The following is a 15174-nucleotide window of genomic DNA, read 5'->3' as shown; positions in this document are numbered from 1 at the left end:
GACGGGCGCAACAAACGATAAAAGTGAATGAGAAAGGCGAGTGCCGATTGAAAGGGAAAGTTGAGGAGAGGCGGGTGTGTTAAATAGAAGTGAGAATGAAGCAGAGAAAGGAAGGGAGAATGAGACTGAGAGAACTTGTAGCAGAGATGGCAGCAAGAGTTTGGAAAGGGTAGTTGATAGATCAGAGAGAGTTTGGACAGGGATACAGTACTGTGGGAAATATGGGATGGTGACGCCAGGCGGAGCAGGGACGGAACAAAGGAAAGGGAGAATAGAAAGGGGAAAAATGTTTGTCGGTGTCGAGCAGCGGGGTGAATGGGGGATGGAGGGGGACCATGTAGAATAGTGAAGAGAAAGAGGGAAGAAAAAGGTGTCCACGGTTCATTTTTATGTGATTTCCTGGCAGTCCTGTAATCGGAAGAGCCACAGACCATCTCCTTCCAGCTAGCCTCCTTCCCTCCCCCCATCTTTTTATTCTGGTGTCTTCCCCCTTCCTTCTAAATCCTGAAGAAGGGTCTCGGTCGGAAAAATCGACCATCCATTCATTTCCATAGTTTCTGCCTGACCTGCTGAGTTCCCCCCAGCATGTTGTGCATTTTTTTTTGGATCTCCAGCATCTGGAGACCTCCGGTGTTTATAACAGGCCTGCCTATTTTTAGATGGGACAGTATTAAATATGCAAATTAAGATCCTTTGTCACTTGCATATGACACGTTTAGGTCGGTAATACCAGTGTGGGTTGACCTTACTGAGGATTTTAAACAGAATTTGTATGTCCAGAAAAAAAATTGTATTTTTAGAATCTTGCCAAAGTAAATATTTTCACATTTTCCCACATAATACTTATTAGCCTGTTTCCTCTATGGATTCTGCATCTTTCTCACACTGGCTTTCCTGCCTCCCTTTGTCAACAAACATGGACATACTACATTCTGCTCTTTTTGACTGTCCTTCATATGGATTGGAAATAACTGCCGAGCCAGAGCTGAATTTATAGCACTCCATTTGTAACAGGCTTCCAACCCAGGAATGACCGTTCGTTCCTAATCTGTTTCCAGTACTCCAAATGCAACAAGCTCTTATGTTCTATATCAACATTTTTGAATGGTGTCGTAAAATGCCCTTTGAAAATCCAGGTACAGTAAATCTCCAAAAAACTGTTGTCCGACTGTTCAAAAATCTTGGATGTTTCTTCAGTCCCGAGCTCAACATGTGCTGATTCCAGTACTCCATTTAAACTCAGCCGGATTCTGGTCCCTCCCTCTACCTTGAACTGACCAAACCCTTGTTTTCTCACTCTTCTGAAACTCACCAGAGCAGAGAAGCACACTCAAGCCCTATTTCCCAAGTTCCCTTTAAACACCTGGACTGCAGGTCCTGTCCTTCCTTGAACTGACCTGGTTCCCCTTCTCCCTCAAAACTCACCATGGCCTTATTTCCTGCACTTTTCCCTACTCTTACCAATTCCAGGTACACTGAAAAATGTATTATGCTACCGTGCCATAGAGTGTTGGAATTTAAATTATTGTAGTATTCAATAGTTAAGAAAATCTGCTGGTCCAGCACCACCATATATCTAGGTCTGCCAGATATACTGGTTCCTTATCTACCCTGCTAGTTACATGCAAAATATCAGATACATGAAATTGTGTGATAGAATAGCTATTCTCAAAATAAAAATATTCCAAGCAGGTTGAGCAAACAGGTAGATGTAACTAGTAGAGTGGATAGGGGAGAACCAGTGGATGTGGTATATTTGGATTTTCAAAAGGCTTTTGACAAGGTCCCACACAGGAGATTAGTGTGCAAACTTAAAGCACACGGTATTGGGGGTAAGGTATTGATGTGGATAGAGAATTGGTTAGCAGACAGGAAGCAAGGAGTGGGAATAAACGGGACCTTTTCAGAATGGCAGGCAGTGACTAGTGGGGTACCGCAAGGCTCAGTGCTGGGACCCCAGTTGTTTACAATATATATTAATGACTTGGATGAGGGAATTAAATGCAGCATCTCCAAGTTTGCGGATGACACGAAGCTGGGCAGCAGTGTTAGCTGTGAGGAGGATGCTAAGATGATGCAGGGTGTCTTGGATAGGTTAGGTGAGTGGGCAAATTCATGGCAGATGCAATTTAATGTGGATAAATGTGAAGTTATCCACTTTGGTGGCAAAAATAGGAAAACAGATTATTATCTGAATGGTGGCCGATTAGGAAAAGGGGAGGTGCAACGAGACCTGGGTGTCATTATACACCAGTCATTGAAAGTAGGCATGCAGGTACAGCAGGCAGTGAAAAAGGCAAATGGTATGCTGGCATTTATAGCGAGAGGATTCGAGTACAGGAGCAGGGAGGTACTACTGCAGTTGTACAAGACCTTGGTGAGACCACACCTGGAGTATTGTGTGCAGTTTTGGTCCCCTAATCTGAGGAAAGACATCCTTGCCATAGAGGGAGTACAAAGAAGGTTCACCAGATTGATTCCTGGGATTGCAGGACTTTCATATGAAGAAAGACTGGATGAACTGGGCTTGTACTCGTTGGAATTTAGAAGATTGAGGGGGGATCTGATTGAAACGTATAAAATCCTAAAGGGATTGGACAGGCTAGATGCAGGAAGATTGTTCCGGATGTTGGGGAAGTCCAGAACGAGGAGTCATAGTTTGAGGATAAAGGGGATGCCTTTTAGGACCGAGATTAGGAAAAACTTCTTCACACAGAGAGTGGTGAATCTGTGGAATTCTCTGCCACAGGAAACAGTTGAGGCCAGTTCATTGGCTATATTCAAGAGGGAGTTAGATATGGCCCTTGTGGCTATGGGGATCAGGGGGTATGGAGGGAAGGCTGGTGCAGGGTTCTGAGTTGGATGATCAGCCATGATCATAATAAATGGCGGTGCAGGCTCGAAGGGCCAAATGGCCTACTCCTGCACCTATTTTCTATGTTTCTATGTAGCACTGCAGACACAAGCACAGGTAGAAGTGAATCCCAGAAGGCCGTGTAATTTTAGGTTTTATTCACAGAAGCAATGAAAATAAAATCAGGAAGTCATTCTTAGATTTGTAGAAAACAAGTAGAGCTGAAGGACCCTCCATAATGCTGGGCATACTATTGTTTTAGAAACTATATTTAAACATTGGAGACAAAGATCTTCAAGAATTATATTAGGGTTGATAGATTATAGTTATGCAGAACAATTTAAATGTTATTTGGTTCAATTGGTCATATTCTTGCTTCTAAATCAGAGATTGTGGGTTCAGAGTTCATTACAGATAGGTGCCTATAATGCAGGCAGATATCAAATGTACGGTAATGTTACATGTTAAGTGAAAGGGGTATCACAAATTGTTCAGATTGAGGATAACATTCCCGGATTGGGAATTTGGGGCATAAAGATTGACCAATTGAACATTCTTCTCACAACCACAGCACATTGTCATTTCAACAAATGTATGAAATGCTCTTGTGATGCTGCTGTAAGTTTTTTATTGTGTATGTGGATACATCTACTTGTGTATATGACAATAAAATAAACTTTGACTTTGACATTCCACCCACTGTGTATGAATTAATCTTTATTTCAATTTCATTACACGGCTAGTAGAGCTGCTGCCTCACAGCATCCGAGATGCAGATTTCATTCCTGACTTCAGGTGTTGTCTGTCTGGAGTTTGCATGTTCTCCCTGTGTCTGCGTGGATTTTCTCCCAGTGCTCCAGGTTCCTATATCCCTAAAATATGTGGGTTGCCAGGTTATACAGCCACTGTAAATTCCTCCTAGTGTGTAGGGAAGTGGTAGGATCTAGATGGAGCTGATCTGCATGTGGGAGATTAGCAAATGGGATTAATGTAGGACTATTGTAAATGAGTGTTTGATGTTTAGCACAGACTCAGAGAGCTGAAGAGCCTATTGCTCTGCAGTTTGATGCCAAGTGTAAAGACTTTGAAATGTACATTCGGTAGCTGTGATGATTTGCTTTGTATTTGTTTGATCTCAGAATCGGAATCAGGTTTATTATCACCAGCGTGTGTTGTGAAATCTTGCAATCAGTTTAAAAATTGGGCATTCTTTATTATTTATAAATGGTGCTATTCCAGATTATCTCCAAAAGAATAAATTTTGAGATTAGGGGGAGATTTATCACAAAAAGTAAACAGCTTCTTTTTGCTACAAGTGGCTGTCAAAATATAGGTTGGTTAAAGGAGAATCAAATGAATATTTGAAAAGGAAAAAATGAAGAGATATGGTAAAAAGGGTAAAGGCTATGCATGGATAACTTTAAAGTGCCATGTTGTCTCAGGACAACGGGCAAATGAGGTGTTTTTCTGCACTGAAACCTGTGCTGTGAATTCTAAGATTGTATCTGCTAGCATAGCAGCTGAACCATGATGTGTGCAAAAAGAACTTCCCGCACATACTTGACATTATTCAGTTAGTTTGTGTCTGTTCAGAACAGTCTATTTTTGAATGTTATGCAATGCCTGTAAGTGAATTATGGTCAATGCTTCAATCAGATCATTTTCATGAGTCGAGAATCTTTTTCAAAATCCAAAAGAAGAAACATTTTTTCCATTAACTGTTCAAGGGTGGCTTTACTACTCTGGGATATCAGCACGAGAACTTAAACTTTAACAATCAAAGGGTCACAGAGCAATACCACATAGATACAGGCCCTTTGGCCCAATGTCCATGCTGAACATGGTGCTCACCCAGTTAGTTCCAACTTCAACCCATATCCTTCTAAGCCCCACTTCAATGTACCTATCCAATTGCTTCTTGTACTATACTACTGCACCTGCCCCAACAACTACTTCTGGCACCTTGTTCCATATACTTGCCACCCTCCGCATGTAAAAATTGCCACTCGCAGACCATTACTATCTTTCCTTTCACACCCTAAATCTATTCTCCTAAATTTTGGTCTCTCCTACCTTGGAGAAAAGGCTATTATCATACACCTTGTCTACAGTGCCTATAAAAAGTGTTCACCCCCTTGGAAGTTTTGTTTTACAACATTGAATCACAGTGGATTTAATTTGTTTTTTTTTGACACTGATCTACAGAAAAAGACTCTTTTTCATCTCAAAGTGATCTAAATTAATTACAGATATAAATCACAAAATAATCGATTGCTGTTACGAGGTACAGAATACACGTGAACTAAGATGTTAACTGTCCTGTGCTATCACCAGTGGGCTCATCAGTTGATCAGCCACCTGTCTTCAGGAGTTTCGGCCCGCTTATGATCAAGACTCCCTCGAGGTGGTGGGCCAGCAGTGCTAAAGCACCACCTCCCACTGGTGAGCTTAAAAACTTGGCATCTGCCTCTATCAGAGTTGTTGGTTGCTTCCATCCAACAAATAGTCTGCTCTTCAGATGTCTATGCAACTACTAAAGGGTTTGCAAAAGATGTATATTGTCTGACTATGTGCCCCTCTGGACATACTTGGTCCACACCCATGCTGATCCCCTTTCTCTGCTGCCTCAGCTACAGCCCTGCTGGTTGACTTGATCTCTCCTCTAGTGAAGCCAAGGTCACGCAGCCACTTCTGGAGAGTGAATGTAATAAACCCACGGCAGCCTACTTTGAATGGATAGCATGTGACCTTCCACCCTCTGTCTCTGCACTCTGATCTTAATTCTGTATACTTAGTTAACTTGTGCTCATGAGCCTCATCGATGTTGTCTTCCCAGGGGACTGTGAGTTCACCAATAACCACTTCTCTACTGGTGTCAGACCATACGATTATATCTGGATGCATTAAGTATTCATCTCCTTCAAGTCAGTGTTTAGTAGATGCACCTTTGGCACCAATTACAGCCTTGAGTCTGTGTGGATAGGTCTCTATCAGCTTTACACATCTGGACACTGCAAATTTCCACCATTCTTCTTTACAAAACTACTTAAGTTGTCAGATTGCATGGGAATCATGAGTGAACAGCCATTTTCAAGTCCAACCACAAATTCTCAGTTGGATTGAGGTCTGGACTCTGACTTGGCCACTCCAGGACATTAACTTTGTTGTTTTTAAAGCTTTCCTGTGCAGCTTTGGCTTTATGCTTAGGGCTATTGGCTTGCTGGAAAACAAATCTTTTCCCAAGTCGCAGTTCTCTTGCAGACTGCATCAGGTATTTTCTGCATTCATTTTACCCTCTACCTTCACAAGCCTTCCAGGGGCTGCTGCAGTGAAGCATCCCCATAGCATGAAGCAGCCACCACCGTGCTTCACGGTAGGGAGGGTGTGTTTTTGATAATGCACGGTGTTTGGCTTATCCCAAACCTAGTGTTTAGTCTGAAGGCCAAAAAGCTCAGTTTTGGTTTCATCAGACCTTAGAAACTTCTTCCAGCTGACTTCAGAGTGTCCCACATGCCTTCTGGCAAATTCTAGCCAAGATTTTATGCTGTTTTTATCAACAGTGGCACTCTCTTTGCCACTCTCTCTTAAAGCTGTGACTGATGAAGCACCTAGGCAACGAAGTCTCTTTCATCTCAGCCACTGAAGCTTGTATTCCTCCAGAGTTGTCATAGGTCTCTTGGTGGCTTCCCTCACTAGTCCCCTTCATGCACAGTCACTCAGAGTTTGAGGACAGCCTGCTCCAGACAGATTTACAGCTGTGCTGTATTCTTCCATTTCTTGATGATTGACTTAACTACATTCCAAGGGATATTTGGAGACTTGGAAATTTTCTAGTATCCATCTCCTTGCTTTTCAATAACCTTTTTGTGGAGTTGTGTGGAGTGTTCTTTCGTCTTCATTCTGTAGTTTTTGCCAGGCTACAGACTCACTAGTGGTTGGACCTTCCAGATACAAGTGTATTTTTATTATAATCAGTTGAAACACCTTGGCTGCACACAGGTCTCCAAAAACAGATCTCCATTTAACTAATACTGTGACTTCTAAAACCAATTGGCTGCACCAGTGATGATTTGATGTGTCATATTAAGGGGGTGGACTGAATCTTATACAATCAATTATTTTGTGTTTTATATTTGTAACTAATTTAGATCCTTTTGTAGAGATCTGTTTTCATTTTGACATGCAAGAGTCTTTTTCTGTTGATCAGTGTCAAAAAAGCCAAATTAAATCCATTGTGATTTAATGTAGTAAAAAAAACATGAAAACTTCCAAGGGGAGTGAATACTTTTTTATAGGCATTGAATATCTCTCAACATTTTAAATATTTCAATAAAGTTACCCCTCATTCTCCTACATTCCAAGGAAATCCTGGACAACGTGTGCCATTGCTGATGCCAAACACAAAGAATATTGCACATAAAGAAAATGTAATGCTACCTTTAATTCTTTAGATTCAACACCTCTCCCCACCCTTCTTGGCCATGTTTAACGCACACTACCTGTAACAATTTTGAGCAAAAGTCATCGCCTCTTCTAGATGGTGACAAGGGTTTTGCAGTTTGAGGTACAACTCTCGGGGTGGGGGTTTTCATCTGCTCTACTCTGGAATTGAACTGATGGTTCTATATTCCAGGTAACCTGCTGGCACATGGGGCAACCCTTATAAGGTGGTGAATCCCTGGAATCCTCTGCCCCTGAGGCCTGTGGAGATCCAGTTAACTAATTATGTGACTTCTAAAACCAACTGGCTGCTACAGTGATGATTTGGTGTGTCATACTAAAGGGGAGGTGGGGTTGAATTCCTATGCAATCAATTATTTTGTAAGATTGGGGGTTTGAGAACCCTGGAGAAGTGACACAGAAGAGTTGCTGAGGGTGGGAAGATCAACATGATTGAAATGAGTGTTAGACAGGCTAGAGTGCCTCCTGCTGCTGGCATTTTCAGTGGAGCACGTTTGATGATCTGGGTGGTACAGTATACTGATAGTATTACAGAACGTGCTGTAAGATAACGGTTTAATTCCTGCCACTGTCTGTAAGGAGTTCGTGTGTTCACCCTATGACCATGTGAATTTCCTCCAGGTGCTCCGGTTCCCTCCCACATTCCAAAGATGTCCCGTTAGGGTTTGTGAGCTGTGGGCATGCTATACTGGCGCCAGAGGCATAGTGACACTTGCCCAGCACAATCCCTGATGTACATGTGAGAATAAAGCTAATCTTTATCTTCAATGCTGGCATTTTATTGAGGTGGCTTTGTCCTTGAATGGAATGCCAGGATCCACAGCCAACAGCCCTAATGCCAATGCAGCAATGAGTGGCTGCAGTTGTCACTTTGCCTACGTCGATGAAGATACCACCAGAAAGAGATAAAGGTAGTCCCTTTAATAAACCCCAAAAGATGTTAGGGTGCATTTCACGTTTTCTCGTAGTGAAGTTACTGCAGACTAATCCTAAAAATTTGTTTGGAGGTGATATTCTGGAGTAAAATTCCAAGTACCTCCTACATCAGCCCTTGCAGTGTAGCTGGAGTGACAGAAGAAATCTCAGTTAACAGGTTCATTGTGGATGTCCAAACCAAAGGAAGTTTTACATTTGTAAATGCCATACTGAAGCCTAAGGCAGTGGTGCCTGTGAAGTCTCTCTCTGGGGTTTAGTCATTACTGCAGGAAACAAAGCAGCTTATATACGCACTGTTCAACAGCAATGAAATAACAAGCAGACAATCTCCTCGTGATGCTGACTGAAGGACTAATCTAGATTTGTTCGTTAGTTATGTGCCCTGTCGTATGATGTGGCAGATCATGGTCTTTCCATGACCATGATTGTTCTCAGCAGATTTTTCTACAGAAGTGGTTTGCCACTGCGCCTTCTGAGCAGTGTCATTACAAGACTGGTGATCCCAGCCATTATCAATACACTTAAGAGATAGTATGCCTCTCATCAGTGGTTGCATAACCAGGATGTGTGATATGTACCAGGTGCTCATGCGACCACCTACTACCTGCTGCCATGGCTTCAAGTGACTGTGAGCTGGTGGGGGTGGGGGGGGGGGGGTGTAGGCAGGTGCTACACTTGCCCAGGGGTGACTTGCAGGCTAAAGGAGTGAAGGAGTCCCTTGCATCTCCTTTGGTAGAGAAATATCTCCACCCTGCCATCCCAATATTGATTAGTGCACAAAAAGAACTTAATTGTTCTTCTCCAAATGCACCATTTCTAAAATAGGGGAAAAAAGCTCAAGTTTCACAACTTGAGCAATGGACAGTATCTGCTGGTAATGCAGCACACCTTCAGTACAAGGCTAAACATCAGATAGTCTTTGAAACAATGTTTGAACCTAAAACTTACTGATCCAGAGGCAAAAACACAGACGCTGAGAGAATCAAGTATAACATGGGAATCAGTAAGAGGTTCTTCAGACAGGATCCTAGTGGTATCAGATGTTGACTTGGCCCTGTACCTAGGTGGCAATGGCTAGTAAGAGAGGAATCCTTTTAAGGTGATTTGGTGAAAGAATAGGGGTTTTACACAACGAGTAATAAGTGCATAGAATGCACCGTTGAGGGTGGTGGTAGAGGCAGATATATTAGGGATATTTAAAAGAGATAGGCACATGGATGAAAGAAAACTCTAGGGCTATGTGGAAGGTATGGGTTAGATTAATCACGGAGTAGATTAAAAGATCAGTGTGCCGAAGGACCAATATCATTTCCACAATCGAACCTGTGATCTTTCACTGAGTTAAAAGGCGGATAGTATTCCATATCTCAGGCTAATCAGAGTGAGATACTATCTTTTTAATGCCAAGACTAGTTTGTTTGCAAGTAAATGTTACAAAGTAATTTTTGATTGATGTTCATTGATGAGTTATGTGATCACAATCAAAGGAGATAAGAATTTACAAGCAAGTTCTGCCAACGTGATTGTTTTACATTGTGACTTCTGAAACTTGTCAAAATCCCAAGTGACATTTCTTTTAGCCATTATTTCTGAAAGAGCTCAGGAGATGGTAAGTCCGTAGCCTTCCGTTCTCCTATCATTAGTAAAACACAGGGTTTGTGAATTAAGCCAGGGGAGTTTCTGTGGGGCCTTGTGAAAGGCAAAGAAAAGATTATTAAAGGTGTAGCAAGAACAGCAAGGCCTCTCCACCAAGAAAAATCAAGTTTGCCAGTCTTTCCCTGCAACAGAAGGAGGGCTGGGTGATGATTAGGGTTGCTGAATGGCCAGCTGAAAATTCAGGTGCAGATAGTTGTAGACACGGTCAGCGCATCACAGAAACCAACCTTCCCTCCATGGATTTTGTCTACATATCTTGTTATCACTGTAAAGAAGCCCACATAATCAAAGACCCCTCCTACCCCAGGTATTCTGTCTTCTCCACCCTCCCCGCCCCCCATCAGGCAGGAGATACAAAAGCCTGAAAACATGTGCCATCATGCTTAAGAACAGCTTCTATCCCCCTATTCTAACACTACTGAACAATCCGCTTGTACGTTAAGGATGCACATACCTTGTTGTTGCCTTGCACCTCCTTTGCGACTGCAATACTTTATTCTGCATTCTGTTATTATTTTCCCCTGTACTACCTCAATGCCCTGATTTATATAAATGATCTTTATTGATGAAATGCAAAATGAAGTTTTTCACTGTACCTTGGTGCATAATAAACAAATTTTTAAAATTTCTTTTGAAATCCCAGAATCTCATACTTCTGCAGTTTGGCATTTAAAGAGGTTACTTGTAGCTACGCTGCATACCTGCTGGAAATACTATTAATATTTGCATTGCAAAGGTAGATTGCTGGTGTTTTGAATCTAGTACTTTAAAAAATGTTTAAAGGTTCAAGTGTCCAATTTAACGTCAGAGAAATGTATACAATATACATCCTGAAATGCTTTTTCTTCGCAAACATCCATGAAAACAGAGAAGTGCCCCAAAGAATGGATGACAGATAAATGTGAGAACCCCAAAGTCCCCCCCAGCTTCTCCCCCACCCCCATAGTATTTATATACTACGTATATAAATAGTTAACAGAGTTTTTTGGGAAATAAACAATTCATGTCTGTTCTGGTTTGTAATAACATCCAAAATTCAGGCACATTTAGTCCCATTCTGGATAATGAAAAGAATAATAGTTTAGATTGGCATAGTACATTGTATATTCAGTGAAGTTGAATCTAGCCACTGAAATAAGAAATGCTTCAGTGAAATTGAGCACCGCAAGTTCTCAGACTTAAGAAATAATGTTTACTTCAATGACATTGAATCAGGAGGAAATATTGGTCATGATTTAACTCAGCTGCTGTTCTTAACGTAGTCCCATAAAACGTCTTACATGCTCCTGAAGAGGAAATTTAGGACTCAGTTTAATGTTACGTGGAAAGATGGTGCTTCTAAAAATGCAGCACTCTCAGCTATACTTTACCTCAGTGCCATTGTAATGTCTGCTCATATCTATGGAGTGGAGTTTGAACTCACAATCTTCTTTCCTGAAGGGGAAAAAAATACTATCTGCTGAAATGTTGCAAATTTAAGCTCACTTCTCCTCCTAATCTGTATGTCCAACTATGGAATAAAAAGAACCTTTGTTTTTCCAATTACCTCCTGTTGTGAAGTATAAAGTTCAGAAGTTAACTTCTACAAATATCAAAAATCTTGAAATAAACATGCGCCTATGGAAAAACTCAAATGGTTTGGAAGGAGAAAAGTCTGGTTACTCATTTTACATGTTTATAAGAATAACATGAAGAAGTCTCATAGCTCCTCAGCTCTTTGCCATTCAATTAGATCATGCAGATCTTTGATCTCACACCCCTGCAGAATCTTTTAATATCTTTGGTGTGCAACAATCAATCTCAGATCTAGCATTTACAATTTACCTAGAATTAATCGGCAATTATGGGTAAATGATTATACTATGCTCTATATTTTGACATCTTTTCCACCATAACTCCTGAAAGACCAGGTTTAGACTTTTAAGTTGCATGCACTGGTCTTGAAACTCTCCATCAAATGTGAGCCTTCTTCACTACAAAGACCATCTGATGTGCATTCATTGGGATGGTGCAGGGGAGAGAACATTGTGCTTCTGAAGAAAGGGCTAAAAAACTTAACTGTTTTCTACAAAGCAAACTGTTACTAACTGCATAGAATCAGCATGCTGCAAATAATCTTCAGCATAGTCTTGGAGTAAATCAATGAACCAACCACCACCATCTCAGAACATCTAGAAATAATCATTGACATCCACCTAAATCTAAGGAAGATGTTCCCAACCTGGGATCCACAGACTCTCAGTTAATGGTAGATGTCCACTGTATAAAAAAGATTAGAAACCCCTGATCTAAAGAACATATAATAAAAATTCATGAAAAATGTTATTATACTATAGAAACATAGAAAATAGGTGCAGGAGTAGACCATTCGGCCCTTCGAGTCTGCGCCATTTATTATGATCATGGCTGATCATCCAACTCAGAACCCTGCACCAGCCCTCCCTCTGTACCCCTGATCCCCATAGCCACAAGGGCCATATCTAACTCCCTCTTAAATATAGCCAATGAACTGGCCTCAACTGTTTCCTGTGGCAGAGAATTCCACAGATTCACCACTCTCTGTGTGAAGAAGTTTTTCCTAATCTCGGTCCAAAAAGGCATCCCCTTTATCCTCAAACTGTGACCCCTCGTTCTGGACTTCCCCAACATCGGGAACAATCTTCCTGCATCTAGCCTGTCCAATCTCTTTAGGATTTTATACGTTTCAATCAGATCCCCCCTCAATCTTCTAAATTCCAACGAGTACAAGCCCAGTTCATCCAGTCTTTCTTCATATGAAAGTCCTGCCATCCCAGGAATCAATCTGGTGAACCTTCTTTGTACTCCCTCTATGGCAAGGATGTCTTTCCTCAGATTAGAGGACCAAAACTGCACACAATACTCCAGGTGTGGTCTCACCAAGGCCTTGTACAACTGCAGTAGTACCTCCCTGCTCCTGTACTCGAATCCTCTCGCTATAAATGCCAGCATACCATTTGCCTTTTTCACCGCCTGCTGTACCTGCATGCCCACTTTCAATGACTGCTGTATAATGACACCCAGGTCTCGTTGCACCTCCCCTTTTCCTAATTGGCCACCATTCAGATAATAATCTGTTTTCCTATTTTTGCCACCAAAGTGGATAACTTCACATTTATCCACATTAAATTGCATCTGCCATGAATTTGCCCACTCACCCAACCTATCCAAGTCACCCTGCATCCTCTTAGCATCCTCCTCACAGCTAACACTGCTGCCCAACTTCGTGTCATCCGCAAACTTGGAGATGCTGCATTTAATTCCCTCATCCAAGTCATTAATATATATTGTAAACAACTGGGGTCCCAGCACTGAGCCTTGCGGTACCCCACTAGTCACTGCCTGCCATTCTGAAAAGGTCCCGTTTATTCCCACTCTTTGCTTCCTGTCTGCTAACCAATTCTCTATCCACATCAATACCTTACCCCTAATACCGTGTGCTTTAAGCTTGCACACTAATCTCCTGTGTGGGACCTTGTCAAAAGCCTTTTGAAAATCCAAATATACCACATCCACTGGTTCTCCCCTATCCACTCTACTAGTTACATCCTCAAAAAATTCTATGAGATTCGTCAGACATGATTTTCCTTTCACAAATCCATGCTGACTTTGTCCGATGATTTCACCGCTTTCCAAATGTGCTGTTATCACACCTTTGATTACTGACTCCAGCAGTTTCCCCACCACCGATGTTAGGCTAAGCGGTCTATAATTCCCTGGTTTCTCTCTCCCTCCTTTTTCAAAAAGTGGGGTTACATTAGCCACTCTCAGGAACTAGTCCAGAATCTAACGAGTTTTGAAAAATTATCACTAATGCATCCACTATTTCTTGGGCTACTTCCTTAAGCACTCTGGGATGCAGACCATCTGGCCCTGGGGATGTATCTGCCTTTAATCCCTTCAATTTACCTAACACCACTTCCCTACTAACATGTATTTCCCTCAGTTCCTCCATCTCACTGGACCCTCTGTCCCCTACTATTTCTGGAAGATTATTTACGTCCTTCTTAGTGAAGACAGAACCAAAGTAATTATTCAATTGGTCTGCCATGTCCTTGCTCCCCATAATCAATTCACCTGTTTCTGTCTGTAGGAGACCTACATTTGTCTTTACCAGTCTTTTCCTTTTTACATATCTATAAAAGCTTTTACAGTCAGTTTTTATGTTCCCTGCCAGCTTTCTCTCATAATCTTTTTTCGCTTTCCTAATTAAGCCCTTTGTCCTCCTCTGCTGAACTCTGAATTTCTCCCAGTCCTCAGGTGAGCCACTTTCTCTGGCTAATTTGTATGCTTCTTCTTTGGAATTGATACTATCCCTCATTTCTCTTGTCAGCCACGGGTGCACTACCTTCCTTGATTTATTCTTTTGCCAAACTGGGATGAACAATTGTTGTAGTTCATCCATGCAATCCTTAAATGCTTGCCATTGCATATCCACCATCAATCCTTTAAGTGTCATTTGCCAGTCTATCTTAGCTAATTCATGTCTCATACCTTCAAAGTTACCCCTCTTTAAGTTCAGAACCTTTGTTTCTGAATTAACTGTGTCACTCTCCATCTTAATGAAGAATTCCACCATATTATGGTCACTCTTACCCAAGGGGCCTCTCACGACAAGATTGCTAATTAACTCTTCCTCATTGCTCAAAACCCAGTCCAGAATAGCCTGCTCTCTAGTTGGTTCCTCGACATGTTGGTTCAAAAAAACCATCCCGCATACATTCCAAGAAATCCTCTTCCTCAGCACCCTTACCAATTTGGTTCACCCAATCTACATGTAGATTGAAGTCACCCATTATAACTGCTGTTCCTTTATTGCACACATTTCTAATTTCCTGTTTAATACCATCTCCGACCTCACTACTACTGTTAGGTGGCCTGTACACAACTCCCACCAGCGTCTTCTGCCCCTTAGTGTTACGCAGCTCTAACCATATCGATTCCACATATTCCCGACTAATGTTCTTCCTTTCTATTGCGTTAATCTCATCTTTAACCAGCAACGCTACCCCACCTCCTTTTCTTTCATGTCTATCCCTCCTGAATATTGAATATCCCTGAACGTTGAGCTCCCATCCTTGGTCACCCTGGAGCCACGTCTCTGTGATCCCAACTATATCATAATCATTAATAACAATCTGCACTTTCAATTCATCTAGAATTTTTTCCACTGGTGATGCATTGGCATTAAATTTCTATTAACCTGTCTGTTAAGGGTTCTCTAATGGCTAAGAGAGTTTATCCAGTGG

At 41.7% G+C, this 15174-nt stretch overlaps 1 protein-coding gene across 1 annotated transcript in view; it reads left to right on the top strand.

The window, feature by feature from the left end:
* igfbp7 (insulin-like growth factor binding protein 7) overlaps window positions 1-15174 on the top strand; it is a 35273-nt gene that overhangs the window by 1201 nt on the left and 18898 nt on the right. The gene's annotated exons all lie outside the window — the stretch shown is intronic.

This window comes from Mobula birostris, chromosome 4 (assembly GCF_030028105.1).
Source record: "Mobula birostris isolate sMobBir1 chromosome 4, sMobBir1.hap1, whole genome shotgun sequence".
In the NCBI taxonomy this organism is placed as follows: Eukaryota; Metazoa; Chordata; class Chondrichthyes; order Myliobatiformes; family Myliobatidae; genus Mobula; species Mobula birostris.
The sequence above is the reverse complement of the archived record's forward strand: the minus strand, read 5'-3'. Positions and strand labels throughout refer to the sequence as shown.